The 15,647-nt window shown below is 44.4% G+C and overlaps 1 long non-coding RNA gene across 1 annotated transcript in view; it reads left to right on the top strand.

Annotated features, from left to right (window-relative positions):
- The window catches only part of LOC103886597, a 58,723-nt gene extending 44,667 nt beyond the window's left edge, over positions 1-14,056 (top strand). The window contains exon 3 of the long non-coding RNA XR_004185729.1: positions 13,647-14,056. This is a non-coding gene — a long non-coding RNA (uncharacterized LOC103886597). The remainder of the gene's footprint in view (positions 1-13,646) is intronic.
- Positions 14,057-15,647: the final 1,591 nt, after the last annotated feature.

Here is a 15,647-nt window from a genome sequence, read left to right as displayed (position 1 = left end):
TGGAATTACAGGCGTGAGTCACTGTGCCTGGTCTTTTTTTTTTTTTTTTTTTTTTTTTTAGGCAGACTCTCACACAGTGTCACCTAGACTGGAATGCAGTGGCGTGATCTCGACTCACCGCAACCTCTGCCTCCCGGGTTCAAGCAATTCTCGTGCCTCAGCCTCCCAAGAAGCTGGGATTCCAGGCGTGAGCCATTGCACCTGGCCACTTGCAGTAGATTTAGGAGGTCTGTTAAAGGCACGTCCTTGACTGCTGGCCTCACAGGCCATGCCACTGGCAGCTGCCCAGAGCAGAAGCTGTTTGTGTCAGGTGCTTGTCACAGCTCTGGAGCACGAGACCTGAGTGTGCAGAGGGGAGGGGGTCTGGGGCAGGACAGAAGCTGTGTAGGGCAGTGCCTGCCACCTTCAAGGTCAACAGGACACAGTCCTCGCATGATGGGGCTGAGCCGGTTTCAGTCCCATCTCAGGAGCTCCTCAGAGAGTCAGTTCCACCGGCGTAGGTTGGAGCTAGCTCCTCAATGCCACAAGGAAGGAAAACGAAGGACACAGCCTCACCGAGCACTGCCCCAGCCAGGTGCGATGCCACTGTGAATGCGTCTAGTCCTCAGGACCATGAGAGGCTGTGTTTGATGGGAGCTGAGCCAGCCCCTGAGTCAGACAGGATGGATTCAGCTCTGTGCCTCTGTGGAGAGGCAGGGCCTGCTGGGTCTGGCACTTACCTGTCCCGCTGCTAGTAGGAATGGTAAACTGTCAAACACCAGAGGATCCTGTGGGTTTAATATATTTATGTGCACAGATGAGGAGTGTTCAATTAGTGCTACTTCTTACCATGCTTATTTCTAGTCTTTTCCATATTATGAGGTCATCATCACCCCATCCTAGATGGTACACCTAGACTGACAGAAAGTAATGTACAGGTAATGAGTGGTACGTCCAGAACTGACCCAAGCCATCAGCAGAGGGGGTTGCGTGTCATCCTCTCTTTTGCAGGCAGGACATCCCAGTGCCAAGGAGAGTGACCTCAGACACCAGGGAACACAGCAAGCGCAGCAGAGCTGATGGCTCTGGGAGCGCTGGTCTTCAAAGTCTTCCCTGTTGTTGGTTTTGTTGTCTTTATTTGCAAATAAAGTAAATATTTATTATTTGTAGATAATATATTTTCTTTATAAAAATAATATATGTGCTGCAAAAAGTTAAAACAATACTGATGTGTATCAGCAGAAAAGGAAAGTTGCCTTGAATCCTGTTTTTCATGGATAAACAGATTGCTACCAGTTGGGTTTCTCTCAGTTAATGACATTCTATTCTACACACATAGAGGTATCTATTCATGTACACTTTAATACTTTACAGATTGTAAAAAGAAAACACATTGTAATACTGATATGCAGCTTGCTTTTTTTTCCTTTCCACCCAGCAGTTGTGTATCTTTCAATATTTGTAGATCAAATTCATTTTTATAATGCATGCATTTTCAGTTGATCCTTGAACAACTCAGGGCTGAACTGTACAGGTCCATTTACACATGGATTTTCTTCCACCTCTGTCACCCCTGAGACAGCAAGACCAACCCCTCCTCCACTTCCTCCTCCTCAACCCACTCGATGTGAAGATGATGAGGATGAAGACCTTTATGATTATCCTCTTCCACTTAATGAAGAGTAAATATATATTATCTTCCTTACATTTTCCTTAATAACTTTTGTCTCTAGCTTAGTTTATTGTAAGAATATCTTATATAAGACATATAACATAGAAAATGTATGTTAATTAATATTTTATTTTATTGATAAGCCTTCTGGTTAACAGTAGGCTATTAGTAGTTAAGTTTTTGGGGAGTTGAAAGTTATATGTGAATTTCTGACTGTGCCTCATGTATAACTTTTCATGTGCTTATTACCCAATGTGATCTACTGATACAATGCAATCCCTATAAAAAATCTCAATGACTTTTTTTTGGCAGAAATAGAAAGTCTATCTTAAAATTTGTAGAAAATGTCAAGGAACTCTAAATAGCCAAAACAATCTTGAAAAAGAAGAACGAATTTGGAGGATTCATACTTCCTGACTTTAAAACTCACTACAAAGGAACAATAATCAAAACAGCGTGGTACTAGCATAAAGACAGATATGTAAATAGTGGGATAGAATAGAAAGCCCAGCATTAAATTTTTGCACGTGTGGTCAAATGATTTCCAACAAGGGTGTCACTACCACTGAAAGGGAGAAAAAACAATCTTTTCGACAAACGGTGCTGGGAAGATTGGATATTCACATGCAAAAGAATGAAGTTGGACCCTTAGCTAATAGCATATACAAAAATTAACTCAAAATGGATCAAAGACCCAAACATAAAAACTACAAGTACAAAATTCTTAGAAGAAAACATAGGGGAAAAACTTCATGATAATAGATTTGGCAATGATTTCTTGGATATGACACCAAACACACAGACAATAAAAGAGAAAATAGATAAATTGATCTTCATCAAAATTTAAAAAATACTTTTGTGCATCAAAGTACACTATTAATTGAATAAAAAGGCAAGTCGTAGAATGGGAGCAAATATTTGCAGATTTTATGTCTGACAATATTTTTATGTCCAGATATATAAAGAGTTCCTAAAACTCAACAACAACCCAACATGAGTTAAAAATGGGCAAAATAGACATTTGTCCAAAGAAGATATACAGATGCTCAGTAGAATACTTTTTAACCACATTCCTGTAAATGGACATTAGATTATTTCTATTTTTTTTACTACTATAAGAGTGGTGCAGTAATCACTGTTATAATAGCAAATGTATGTATATACATATATTTACTTGTTATAGTTACTCATATAAATTATTACTTATGTAACAAATATATACTAAGAACCTGTAAATGCTTGTCCCTGCTTTAAAGGAGGAGGACTAGTGAGCCTATTTAATTATTTTGATGATAAATATTATGAAAACAAAGCACAGGGAACCATGAGGATAAATAACTTGATTTGGGCAACTCACTGGTGGGTTTTCCTGAGGTAGGTGATATGGAGTTTACTGCATTAATTCTTAGGCTTGCAATTGTTGGCTGAAAGTTTAAAGGGGTTTCACCTTTAAAATTTTAATACATGTTGCCAATTTGTTCTCCACAAGGTTTACTAATTTACAATCACATGCAAAAAAAAAAAAAAAGTATAGGCTTGCACCTGTTTCCAATATTACCATTCATACTGGCCTGGGTTTATCCATTCATTTATACATTATGAACATCTTGGACACTGGCTATCTGCCAGGCACCGTGCTAGGGTGAATTAGAGACATAGTTCCTTATCTCAACAACTTTACTGTGGGCTGAGGAGAGACAGACAATAAATACTTTATTTTAAATGACTTATGTGTTTCCACACCCACCTGACAAGGGCCCTGGAGGATCACTGGGTTTCTTGTGGATCTGGGGTGAAACTAGGGCAGCAGGGTTGAAAACATAGTTGAAAGCAGTGGTTTTTAACCAGGGGTGATTTTTGCCACTCAGGGGACTTTGGTGATGTCTGGAGACACTTTTTCTGCCGCAGCTTGGGAAGGGAGTACTATGAGCGTCTGGTTACGAGAGGTCAGGGATGCTGCTAAACATGCTACAAGGCACAGGATGGCCTCCTATGGTAAAGAATTGTCGCCCAAATGTTAGTTGTGCCAAGGTTGAGAGACCCTGGCAAAAGAAAGAACCAGACAGGGTTGGGTTCGAATCCTAGGCTAGCCACTGAAAAGGCATCTCAGCAGTCATCATCATCCTTGTCTTCTGTATAGGGGACGAGTTGGGATGTTGTGATTATTAGATGAGAAAAATGAATAGAAAGTGGAGCACAGGACACAGAGAGCAGAAGTTGTCCATGAATGGTGGGTCATATTATAATGATTACACACCACACTGGAAGAAGGATGGCAGATGGATATTTCTTAACATGCAGCTCTGGGGCCACTTTAGAGGAAGCATGGTAGGAGCAGGAGGAGCTGTGGGACCAGGTGACTTAGGGAAGGATGGATCTGTGCCTCTCGTTGTTTCTTTGCTATTTTGTTTGCATTGCATTTCCTTGGTCAGTTTTGTCTGTCAATTGACCATTGGATCATTTTTAAAAATTGTTTTGCAGCTTTTTTTATTCTTTGAAATCAGTGCTTTTGCTTTTCATATATGTTACCGATGTTTTCTCCACTTTATCATTCAACCTGGCTTATGACGTTTTTTGTTTGTTCTGCAGGATAGAATTGTTCAGTGTAATAAAATATTTCAGTCTCTTCTATTTTGAATATAATCACAACGTCCACTCCTTCGAGTAAAAAACGATAGGTCCAGTGATGGGCATTGGCCCAAGTGGTGGCCTTACTGAGCAACGTGGCTCCAAAGGGAGCCAGCAGTAGAATCCTGGCTTTCCGTGCCACGTTTGGGCCACATTGGAGATACACGAATGCGTCATGTCGGTGTACCTTATGGAGGTGATGCAAGTAGCTCAGACTTACACTGTGAATCTACAGGTACTTGGTGCTTTCAAAGGGTTTCAAAGGATTTCTAGAGAAGCAAATTCTATTTACAGATAATTTCTGTTTCAATTCCTTTCTGAAATATGAAGGCAAAATGTAAAAAAAAAGTGACCATGATATTATAATTCATAATTTGCATAACAACCTTTTTGTTAGCCAGGTTGGAGACATTACATACACTTTGAAGAAACACAAAGCCTGTAGTAATTCTACAATTCAGAAAAAGCTTTATCGGGCAGCCTATTTTTGTTCTACATCCACATCCCATTCTGATACCTAATAAAAAAGCCTTAGAGGTGGCAAAGAGGTGGATGGTCTTAATGTCCACCCTAGCTCCCCAGCAATCCTCCCAGGATGTGTTGCAATGCCTCTAATATTCTTTCCAGAATGAGTGTTGGATGGTTTCCCCCACTGCAGTAGAAACACACTTGGTAAAGGGTAGCATTTAGAGTCATGACCAACCTGTACCTCCCAGGGAGTTGCAACTGTGCTCTGACAGATGGGACCCAGAGCCCACCTCTGCTGGGGAAGTGTTGAGCCAAACAAGGCAATCAGCTTCTCCCAGTTATGCCCCGAATTGTCATTTACTGCCCATCAGAATCACAGTCTCATAATATCTTAGCTGGAAGGACGTAGCCAGTGTCTACTCCAGGGAGTTTCCAGGAGTCCCTGGGACTTAGGGTTTCTGCCAATACCAACAAGGCTGCCCTCGACACCCTAGCCCACTTCATAGCCATAGCCATTTCCTCCACGGGCCAGGCCTCCTGAATGGCTTTCGTGCGACAGACAGTTTCTGGCAGTTAATAAAAGGAAAGGTAGAACTAATGTAGCTCAACATCATCAGATCATTTACAGATATAGAAGTTAATTGCAGAGCGTAAAGAGATTTGTTCAAAGTGACAGCGTGAACGCTAAAAGAGGGACAACCAGAGGCTTCCCTGAGCCTCTGAAGTGAGGCGACAATGCCTGCATCTGTCCTGGCACCGGACCCAGTCAATCCCACTTGGCTGGGGTGGGTGGTGCTGCCCGAGAGTCCGGGCAGTCCCTTTTCACCCCTGAGCCTGGCCCTGGTTTCTCAGAATCTCAGAATCTAGCTATTTTGAAATATACAATACACCATTGTCAACTATAATCACCCTACTGGGCAGTAGAGCACCAGAACGTTTTCTTCCTGTTTAATAGTAACTTTGTGCCCATTGACCAACCCCTCCCCATCCCCTTCTCCCCCTCCCCTCCCCAGTCTCAGATAAGGCTATTCTCCTCTCTGCTTTTGTGAGATCCACTTTTTAGTTTCTGCATATGAGTGAGATCAGGCGGTATTTGTCTCTCTGTGTCTGGCTTACTGATCATTACACAAGGTGTACATATATCAGTATCACAGTGTAACTCATACATATGTACAATTATTTTGTATCAATTAAAAATAAAACAAATAAAGAAAAACAAAAACAAACAAACAAAAATCTGAGCATACGTCGGGCTCTCCAAGGTCCTTGACTTTCGGGGACTTCTTTTTGTTTCACACAAAAGGGAATCATGGTGGTCCTCTGCCAAATGCCAGCCGGGTTGTTTCATGCTGTTTTAACCTTGTTGAAAACAAAGGCAATTGGAAGCATTTCAGCAACTCAAGGGATCATGTGTTCAGATGGTTTGTCTGGAGTGTGGAGTAAAAGGGTTACTAGACCCTAAAGGAAGTAAAACCAGTTTTGTGTGTGCAACTATCAGCTCCCATCTGAAATCCCCCCAGACTGCAGCCTGCTGTAACTGGCTTTTTCCTGTGAGTGGTTTGTTCATTGGTTTTGCAGAAATGAGAACAACCAATGATGTCAGGAGTCTGGAATTGTTGAAGTCATCAGCCTCTGGTAAAGTCTGAACTGGAGCCAGAAGGAGGCGCAGTGGCCTGGTGGGAAGCCCCAGTGAAGAGTTGGAGGGGAAGCTGGAGTCAGGGTTTTGTGGAACTGCCTGTGCCCGATCTGTGTGACAAGCTCTGGGTTATCTGCTACCCCCAGTTTCCTCCTTTTTAGAAGAAGAGGGTAAATTTTATGTCTTTTTTAGGGACCAGTTTCCAAACTAGGCAGCTCATCGAAATCACCTGATGATTTTTCACCCCCCAAAATCACCCTTGAATCAGAATTTTCAATAATGAGGCTCCAGGATCTGTCTTTTTAACAAACCCCCCAAATGGCCACAACTCACACAATGTCACTGCTTCATGGTTTTACATATCTTGATGTATTGATAGGATGCATGAATGTACGCTTTTTCAATTTTAGCATTTTGAAGGTAAGGTGAATCTTATAATTGATGTAAATAATTAATGTGGTCTTCTCTCCCCTTCCCCTGATTCTCCTCTGAAAAGTGGGTAATGAATTGTGAATCTTATATTCAGCGGTACTTTTAAGTGAAGGAAACACCTTCTCTCATTTCCAACTTTATGACAACCATGTGAAGCAGGTCGTGCAAGAATTATTTATCCCCTCTTCCCAGAAGAAGAAACGGGCTTGAGTAGGTTAGGCACATTACCCTTTGATTTATTTATTCAACCCATGTTAATAATAAGTATCTTCTGTATGCAGGGGCTGGGCTAGATTTGGAGAAAGCAGAGATGAAGACCTGGCTTCTGTCCCCAAGGAGCTTGCAGGCTTGTGGGTGCATCAGAGAAACAAGTCGCACCCATGGCTAGATCAATACTGGCTCTAGAAGCCTCCTCTGGGAGCTGAGGGGAAGAGTGCCTCATGGGGCTTAGGAAAGGCGCTGTTGGGGAAGTGGCATTTAGAGGTAGCTTGAAGAGTGGGTAGGGGATGCTGGACACTATTACGGTGTTATCCTCAGAGACTGCAAAGTCAAGGAATCAAATCTTAGAGACACAGCAGGACTCTGGTGGTGAAAAAACGTGTTGGCATTCCTGCTCTCTCAATGTGACCTGGGGCAATTTGTGACCATCCCTCCTCTGAAGAACGGAGGGCTGTTGGTGGAGTCAGATGAGACGACGTTGGCCAAGAGCTTGCACGGTGTCGATGCTTCCACATCACAGGAAGTCGGGTAGGAAGTCCACAGTCATCAAGGGACTTAGCAGAGTCAAAGCCACATAGACGGAAGGCTTGGACTCAGGAAAACAGTGAGCATGGTGCCTCTTCTGTGATCCAACAGTAGGCCTGGAAGGACTTTTATCAATGCTGTGCCTGGCACTATAAACACACACACACACGGACGAGACAGAGACAGGTCTCATTCTCAGCTTGGCATACAAGCGTTAAATAATTTTGTGGGTGTTAAATCTCTTGCAGGCACAGCACAAGGAATAGTATTCATGTGAATCCAGGGTCGTGACATCATTTGGGTGTGAAGGAAGTCCCTTCAGAGCTTGGGGTGTTGAAGTTGGGGTTTAAAAGCTGAGCAGAAGCTGTTCAGGCAAAAGGAATGGTGCAGGGAGAGAGGGGCAGTGAGCACTCTGGGCAGAGGACACAGGCCCTCAGAGGCCATCCATGTCAGGAACTAGCAAAGTGCATTGCAGCTGGTCCTGAAAAACGGGGAGAGGAGGATAGCAGGCTCAGGGGCTTGCCCACCATGCCTGGGGAACCCTGCCAAGGATGGGGAAGTTTTCTTTTCTTTTCTTTTTTTGAGACATGGTCTTTCTCTGTTACCCAGGCTGGAGTGCAGTGGCCTGATCATGGCCCACTGCAGCCTTTACGTCGCAGGCTCAAGAGATTTCCAGGCCCTACCTCAGCCTCCCAAGAAGCTAGGACTACAGGCGAGTGCCACCACTCCTGGCTAATTTTTTGTTTCTTTTTTTTGTGTGTGGGCAGGTGGGGTTTTACCATGTTGCCCAGGCTGGTTTTGAACTCCTGGGCTCAAGAGATCTGCCTGCTCAGACTTCCAGATGCTGGGATTACAGGCGTGAACTGCCATGCCTGGCAATGTGGAACTTTTCTACAGGGGCAAGGGGAAACCATTGAACAGTTTCTTTTATTTTTAAATATTGTGGCAAAATACACATAACACAAAATTTACCATTTTAACAATGTTTAAGTGTGTAGTCCAGTGGCATTAAGTACACTCACATTGTTGTGCAGGCATCATCATCATCCATCTCCAGAACTTTTTTGTCTTGGAAAACTGAAACTCCATACCCATTAAACAGTAACTCCCACTTTCCTCTCTCCCAGCCCCTGGTAACCCCAGCTATACTTTCTATCTCTGTGAATTTAACTAGTGTAGGTGCCTCATCTGAATGGAATCACACGGTATTTGTCCTTTTGTGTCTGGCTTCTTTTACTGAGCACAATGTCCTCAAGGCTCATCCATGTGAGCATTTCCTTTCTTCTAAGGCTGAATACTATTTCATTGTCTGTATATACTACATTTTGTTTATCCAGTCATTCATTTGGACACCTATCAAAAGATTTTAAGAGAGTACCATGGTCCCATTTACATTTTGAAAACATCAGCCTGGTTGCTTTGTGGAGGCTGATTTGGAAGAAGATGTGAGTAGCTGCAGGGAGCCCAGTTAGGAGGCTACCAGATGAGTCCAGTATAAGAGGCAGGGTGGTGGTGAGGATGGTAGAATTGAAGGTTTAAGAGCTATTAATACTTAGAAGGAGGAATGAAAAGGTTTATTTTTGTGTAGGAAGTGGAGGAGAGAGAAGACTCAAGCCAGAATCATTTCAGGTAGATGGAGCTGTGATTTACAAGGACAAGCTGCAGACAGTGAGTTGGGCTTTGGGTTTGTGGAGGTTGAGAAGTGCATGGGCCATTCAGGCAGGGATACATGCTTCTAAGCTGGCCTAGAGAGGCAATCAATGCCAAAGGGGTGCGTGAAATTCCTCTCTGCAGAATGAAAAGCAGAGAGGGCCAAGGGGGGCATTCCTGGGTAACTCCAACATCTGAGGTCTAGTAGAGTTGGATTGGCCAACCAACAACAGTGCGAGGAAGTGTTCTGAGAGCACCAAACCAGAGGAGTGTGGTGTCATGAGAGCCAAGGGACGATAAGGGCTTTTAGGAAGAAAGTGTTTGGTGAGGGAGACCGAAAGAGTGCTCACTGGTTTCAGCAACACAGAGGTAACTGGTAGCATTGGTGAAGGCAATGGCATGTTGAGAAGCTGCAGAAGCTGAGACAATCGATGGTTACCAGCCATATGTTCTTGGCGTAGTTGTTCAATTTCTCTGAGCCATTAATTCCTAATCTGCAAAATGATACACTCAATAACTCATGCCACCTGTGCATTTAGGGATGGGAGGTAGATAGGATATAGCTTCCAGAGTCAAGGCAAGGCTCTGTCCGTATAAGGTGATCTTCTTGACTTTGTGGTTGACTACCTGCACTCTCTGTTCTATGCAAGTCAGCAACAAAGCGGTTTTGCAGAGTTAGTCAATGTTGTCTTTAACATCTGCACTCAGGACTTTTAATGGATGGGGGATTAGGATGAGCAAGAAAGGCCAGGCTTTTCTGTTGCAGGAAGCATCCCAGGTGCATTTACTCACTCTCTTGTGTTTGATTTCTGAGAAACCAGCAGCAAGAGAGAGGACGCTGGGGTCAGGAGGCCCGGTCTCTGGGATCAATGCTGTGGCAAGCCACTGACTCCCACCCCTGAAATTCCTAACCTATGACATGGAGTCTTCTTCAGCTAGATAATTCTGGAATGTATTTCCTCATTTTAGGTGTGTCTGCATTGCAAATAAGTCCCTACCAAAAAAAGTTGTTGTTGTACTTTCGACAAAAAGACACATCTCCAAGCCAGATACTTGCATAGCTCTTGTCACAGTTAATTCCCAGAACAACACTGTGATCTGGGTACTGCTAATCCCATTTAATACGTGATGATCGCTAGGTTTCAGGGGCTAGTGACTTGCTCACTTGGGAGAGAGTGTTTGTACCAGGGAGCACGAAGTTATGTTTAGGCAGGGGATTATTAATTGAAACCATAATTGATCACTTGCTCTTCTGCAAAAGGAATCTGTTGTGTCAGCCAATGCCTGGAAGAATCCAGACACTCATTCCTGTCCTGAGAGTAAATCTAACATCCTCAGCTGACACTTGGAGACCTCTGTTCTTTGGATCCAATCACATTTTCCTGGTTTAGTGTCCACTTTTTTCTTGCACTTCCACTTACACCTATGCTTTGGTTTTACTGCTCCCTCCAAGTCCCACGTCTTCTGCCTTGATAGCTTCGGGCAGATGATTCCCTTGGCCTGGGACACCCTTTCTTGGTGACACAGTTTGGAATTCTGTCCTTGTGTCAAGGCCGGTGAACCTTTCCTGACCTCCTAATGATGTAGCATTTTCCTCCTTTTGAATCTGCACTGTATTTTTTACTTTTCCCCCAGTGCCTCTGCCTTGAATCAGAGTTGTTTGCCTCTTTATTGCCTTTACATTAGAAGGTGATTTAGTCTTTGAATTTCACACAAAGGAAACCCATGACAACAGTTGGCACATAATGAAAGCTCAGTGGGTGTTTGTTAATTTCAGATGCATGCATCCTTAACTGGTTTTACTCATTTATGCACTCATTGATTGAACAGCTAATTATTAGGGTCTAAGATAATGAATAGGATGTTCCATCACCTTTAGCTTGGAGAAAACATCCCATGAAATGGTCACACATTTCTTCTGGGATGTCACCTATTAGCCATCTCTGCTGGGGCTTCCTGTCCTGGCACGTTCGCACAGTATGTAAAAGGTTCTGAAGGACCCACGCTCTCATATGATCACTGCCTCAGCCTGTGAGACTAGTATAGCAGATCCGTCTTCCCCAAGGTCCCATTTTCTGGAGCTGGAAACTAATGATGTTCAACAGTGTGGACCGACTTGCTTTGCGTTTTCCAGTTACTGGGTCTGTAGATGCTGAGTCTTCTGGCTTCCGGTCCTGTGGTGTTTCTGGGAGTCCAGGAAGGATAGGAAGTAAAGGTAAAGGAGCAAGTAGGGAGGTGAGGAAAACACGCCAGAGAGCAGTGTGGAGAAGGAAGAATCCGACGCCTGGGGCTCATGGCCTTGTGTAAGGGCAGTTTGCTTCTGGGGCTGCCACCAGTGTACCCGTGTGAAGGCAGACTTTGTTCCTGCGTCCTGGATCTCACTCACTGCAGGTTGGCTTCTGGGCAGAAGAGGCCAATGAGCTGGGCATGGAGACCAGGTCGGAGGCAGGTCTTGGCCCAGATCTTCAAACAAACAATCCTGCCCTAACTCTACCTATGGACTTCAAAATTACAACTGCCTTTAAAAGTAACCAAAACAATGCAAGCTTTATGTTTTAACAGTATTGAGAGTTGGGTAATTCAGGATGTAATGGAACAGCTGTTTTATAGGGAAAAAGGGAGTGTACTCTCTACCCCGGTTGCTCCCTCCTACCTCTATAAACCCTCATTTCCTCCTTACCTCCTACCACCCAGCATAGCTGCTTCCCTGTAAAGCTCGTGGAAGGCCAGGCTGGGTGCTGGATTCTGGGACCCTGCACGCTTAATAAATAATCATGCACCTGCCATGTGAGCCCTGGCTTGGAGCCAGGCTTTCTCATCAAAGCAGACTGCTTGTGTTGTGACCATAAGCGGTAAACTCTGCCAGACACTCACAGCCATCTGGAAGAGCAAGCTGGATGCTCCCAGCAAGGCCCAACCAGAGTCTTCACGGGGTCCCTTCCTGGCCTTGGGTCCTTGTTTATTAAGTATGAGTGTGGCCCTCATGAGTTCTAAGGGTTTTACCTTCCTCCATTGGAATCTACTATCCAGAATGGGATCAGCTCCCTCCAGGAGAATTTCATGCAGCCTGGAAACCTTCTTCACCTCCTGGCTTGGGTTACGGGACTAGGCTGCACCCTACAGCATGGCAGGTCTGCAGACTCAGGTGGCTAAAACCCAGGCTACCTGCTGTGAGGAACTGGGTGGTGTCGGGGAGTTACCTAATGCTCCATGCCTCAGTTTCCCCATTTGTGATGTGGTGACAATAACCAGTATCTACTGCAAAAGATTGTTGCAAGGATTAAATGCTGTTATGAAATTAGGATAGTGCCTGGCACCCAGTCAGTGATGGTGGGCCTTACTGCTTTTGCTCTTTCTGTAGGCACCTGGAGGCTCACACTTCTTGAAGGTGGACACTTCATTTCAATTGTCTTTGGTTTCCTAATCCCTATACCTGTGTGGTCCACCCTGGGCTTCCAGCAGTGTCCCTGAGCTGGGGTCGACTGCCCTTCCACCTAGTCCAGGCCTACTGTGTCCCCCTGGTTCAGTATTTATCCCGTCCTCAGAGCATTGGAGCTGGTGTGAATCATAGGAGTTGTTGGATACCACCCTGGGCTGGGATAACTGTAATTCTCATTATACAACAAGTATGTTTATATATCAAATGCAAATACTAGGTGTAGCTATTTACATTTGTGTGATCATGGAATTTGCCAACATTCGTATATTAAACACTGACTCCACTGGCCAGTGATGCAGTGAAATGAAGGGACTGGATGGAGCAGTTGGGCTGCTGCGTCTTGGAGGGATGGGATAGCAGGTGTGTTGCTGTGGTGAGACCTCGGCTCCCTCCTGGAGATGGCAGCTGAGCTAGGCTTTCACCTGGGATGCCAGGTGTTTTGGTATCAGGGACTGAGGGAATGCTCTTGTTAGGGGTTGCTCAGTGCTTTCAAATTTTCACAGGTTCCTGGGTTTGTCGCTAGACACACAACCAGCAGTTTGGTTTCTGTCATAGAGAGAAAGGACTTCTGAGCCAATGGTACCCCTGCTGTACTCCACAGCCATGACTCCATCCCTCCCCAAACCATCTCCACTGCACCTTCCGGGTGGTCTGCTCAGGACCTTGGAGAGATGACATGCTTTGAACAAAGGCTCAGGATTCAGGCTTGAAAACAGCCTCGCTGGAAAGCAGCAGTGCCCTCACTGGGGCAAGAACCTCCATGTGCCTAGTCTTTCCAGTTGTGGCATCACCATCACTCTTGACTTCTGTAAACTTTTCTTAAGATCTGACTCTCACAAGCAGACAAATAAAAGCAAACATTTATTTCTTGTGCATATATATATACACACACATAATCAGCCAGCTGGACTCAGTTTAGATTATCTCAATTTTGTTGGCAACACCCAAAGCATTGTAATCAGGATTCAGTTGAACATATGCCTTCTTCTCTCCATCAGGCCGAACCGGAGCTGACCTTGGCCACATCAGTGTCATAGAGCTTCTTCACAGCCTGCTTGATCTGGTGCTTGTTGGCTTTAACATCCACAATGAATGTAAGTGTGTTGTTTTCTTCTATGTTCTTCACTGCCGACTCAGTGGTCAGCGGCAACTTGATGATAGCATAGTGGTCAAGCTTGTTCTCCGGGGGGCGCTCTCCTGAGGATATTTGGGCAGCCTCTGGAGTTGCCGTGTCACCGGAAAGTGAGTGACGTGTGAGTCTTCTTTTTTTTGTGGCTGTGGACGCCTTTCAACACTGCCTTCTTGGCCTTCAAAGCCTTCCCTTTGGCTTCCTTCCACTTTAGGAGGGGCAGGAGCTTCCTTCTTTTCTTTCGGCGCCATCTGGTGAAAAGGCTACTTTTTTTTTTTTTTATTTGTGGAAAAATCTATATAACATAAAATTGACCATCGTAACCATTTTTAAGTGTGCAGTTCTGTGGCACTAACTATATTTATATTGTTATGCAACCACCACCGCTATCCATCTCTAGATATTTTAAAATCTCTCCCAGCGGAAACTCTGTACCCATGAAACACCAACTCTCCATTTCCCTGGCAACCCCCATTCTACTTTCCGTCTTTATGAATTCAGCTACTCTAGGTACCTCATGTGAGTGGAATCATACAGTATTTGTCGTTTTGTGACTGGACTTATTTCACCTAGCATAGTGTTTTCAAGGTTCATTCATGGAGTAGCACGTGTCAGAATTTCCTCCTTTCGAAGGCTGAATCATGTTCCATCGCCTGTGGATGACCCATTCTGCTCATCCATTCTGCCGTCTAAGGACACTTGGGTTACTTCCTCCCTCTGGCCACTGTGAATAATGTTGCTATAGACATGAATGTACAAATATCTGTTTGTGTCTCTGCTTTCACTGACTTTGGGTATGGATATGGTTTGGCACTGTGTCCCCACACAAATCTCATGTTGAGTTGTAATCCCCTGTGTTGGGGGAGAAACCTGGTGGGGGGTGATTGGATCATGGGGGCGGATTTCCCCCTTGCTGTTCTCATGGTAGTAAGTGAGTTCTCACAATATCCGGTTGTTTAAAAGCACGTGGCACCTCCCTTCTTCTGCTCTCTCTTGCTCCTGCTCTGGCATGTGAGATGTGCCTGCTTACCCTTTGCCTTCTGTCATGATTGTAAGTTTCCTGAGGCCTCCCCAGCCATGCTTCCCACACAGCCGGTGGAATGATGAGTCAATTAAGACTCTTTCTTTATAAATTACCCGGTCTCAGGTATTTCTTTATAGCAATGCGAGAATGGACTGGATCATATAGTAATTCTATGTTTAATTTTCGAGGAACCACCATGATGTTTTCCATAGCAGCTGTACCGTTTTATATTCTCACCCACAGTGTGCAAGGGTTCTGATTTCTCTACATCCTCATCAATAAATGCTATGCCATATAGTTTGCAGGCATCGTATTTCATTCTTACAACAACCCAGGAAAGCAGACCATAATGCCCAAATATAGACAGGCAGTTTGGAGATATTAGTGAAATACAAAACAATCTTTCCAGGGCCAGCTAGGAAAACAGGGAAGTCAGGACCCAGACGTGGCTTTGGATTCCAAAGCCCATGCCCTTCCCAACCTATCAGACTGTATCTCTAATAGATGAACGGATTCGTAGTTCACCTAAAATGCTAGTATGAATTATGGCCATGTAAACTGGGTACTTTCTCAATAGAGTGTTTTGGGTACTGGGTTATCATCAAACTATCTCTGCACCATGGTGTGCCTTGGCTCCGGGAGAGCGTATTCTAACGCATAACTAGAAGTAATAACGGAACCTGTCATAGATTTGCTCTTATCCAAGCTGATTAGTAATGAGGCACCCTGTGTACAGATTCCTTTCCTTTTACTCATTTGGCAAACAGTCATGGAGCCTGTCCTCTGTGCTGGGATGTGCATGGGGCTGGAATTTTAGGGATTAAAAGGTTTGGTTCCTGCCTATGA

Source organism: Papio anubis, chromosome 8 (genome assembly GCF_008728515.1).
Source record: "Papio anubis isolate 15944 chromosome 8, Panubis1.0, whole genome shotgun sequence".
NCBI lineage: Eukaryota > Metazoa > Chordata > Mammalia > Primates > Cercopithecidae > Papio > Papio anubis.
This window is presented reverse-complemented; position numbering and strand designations above follow the sequence as displayed.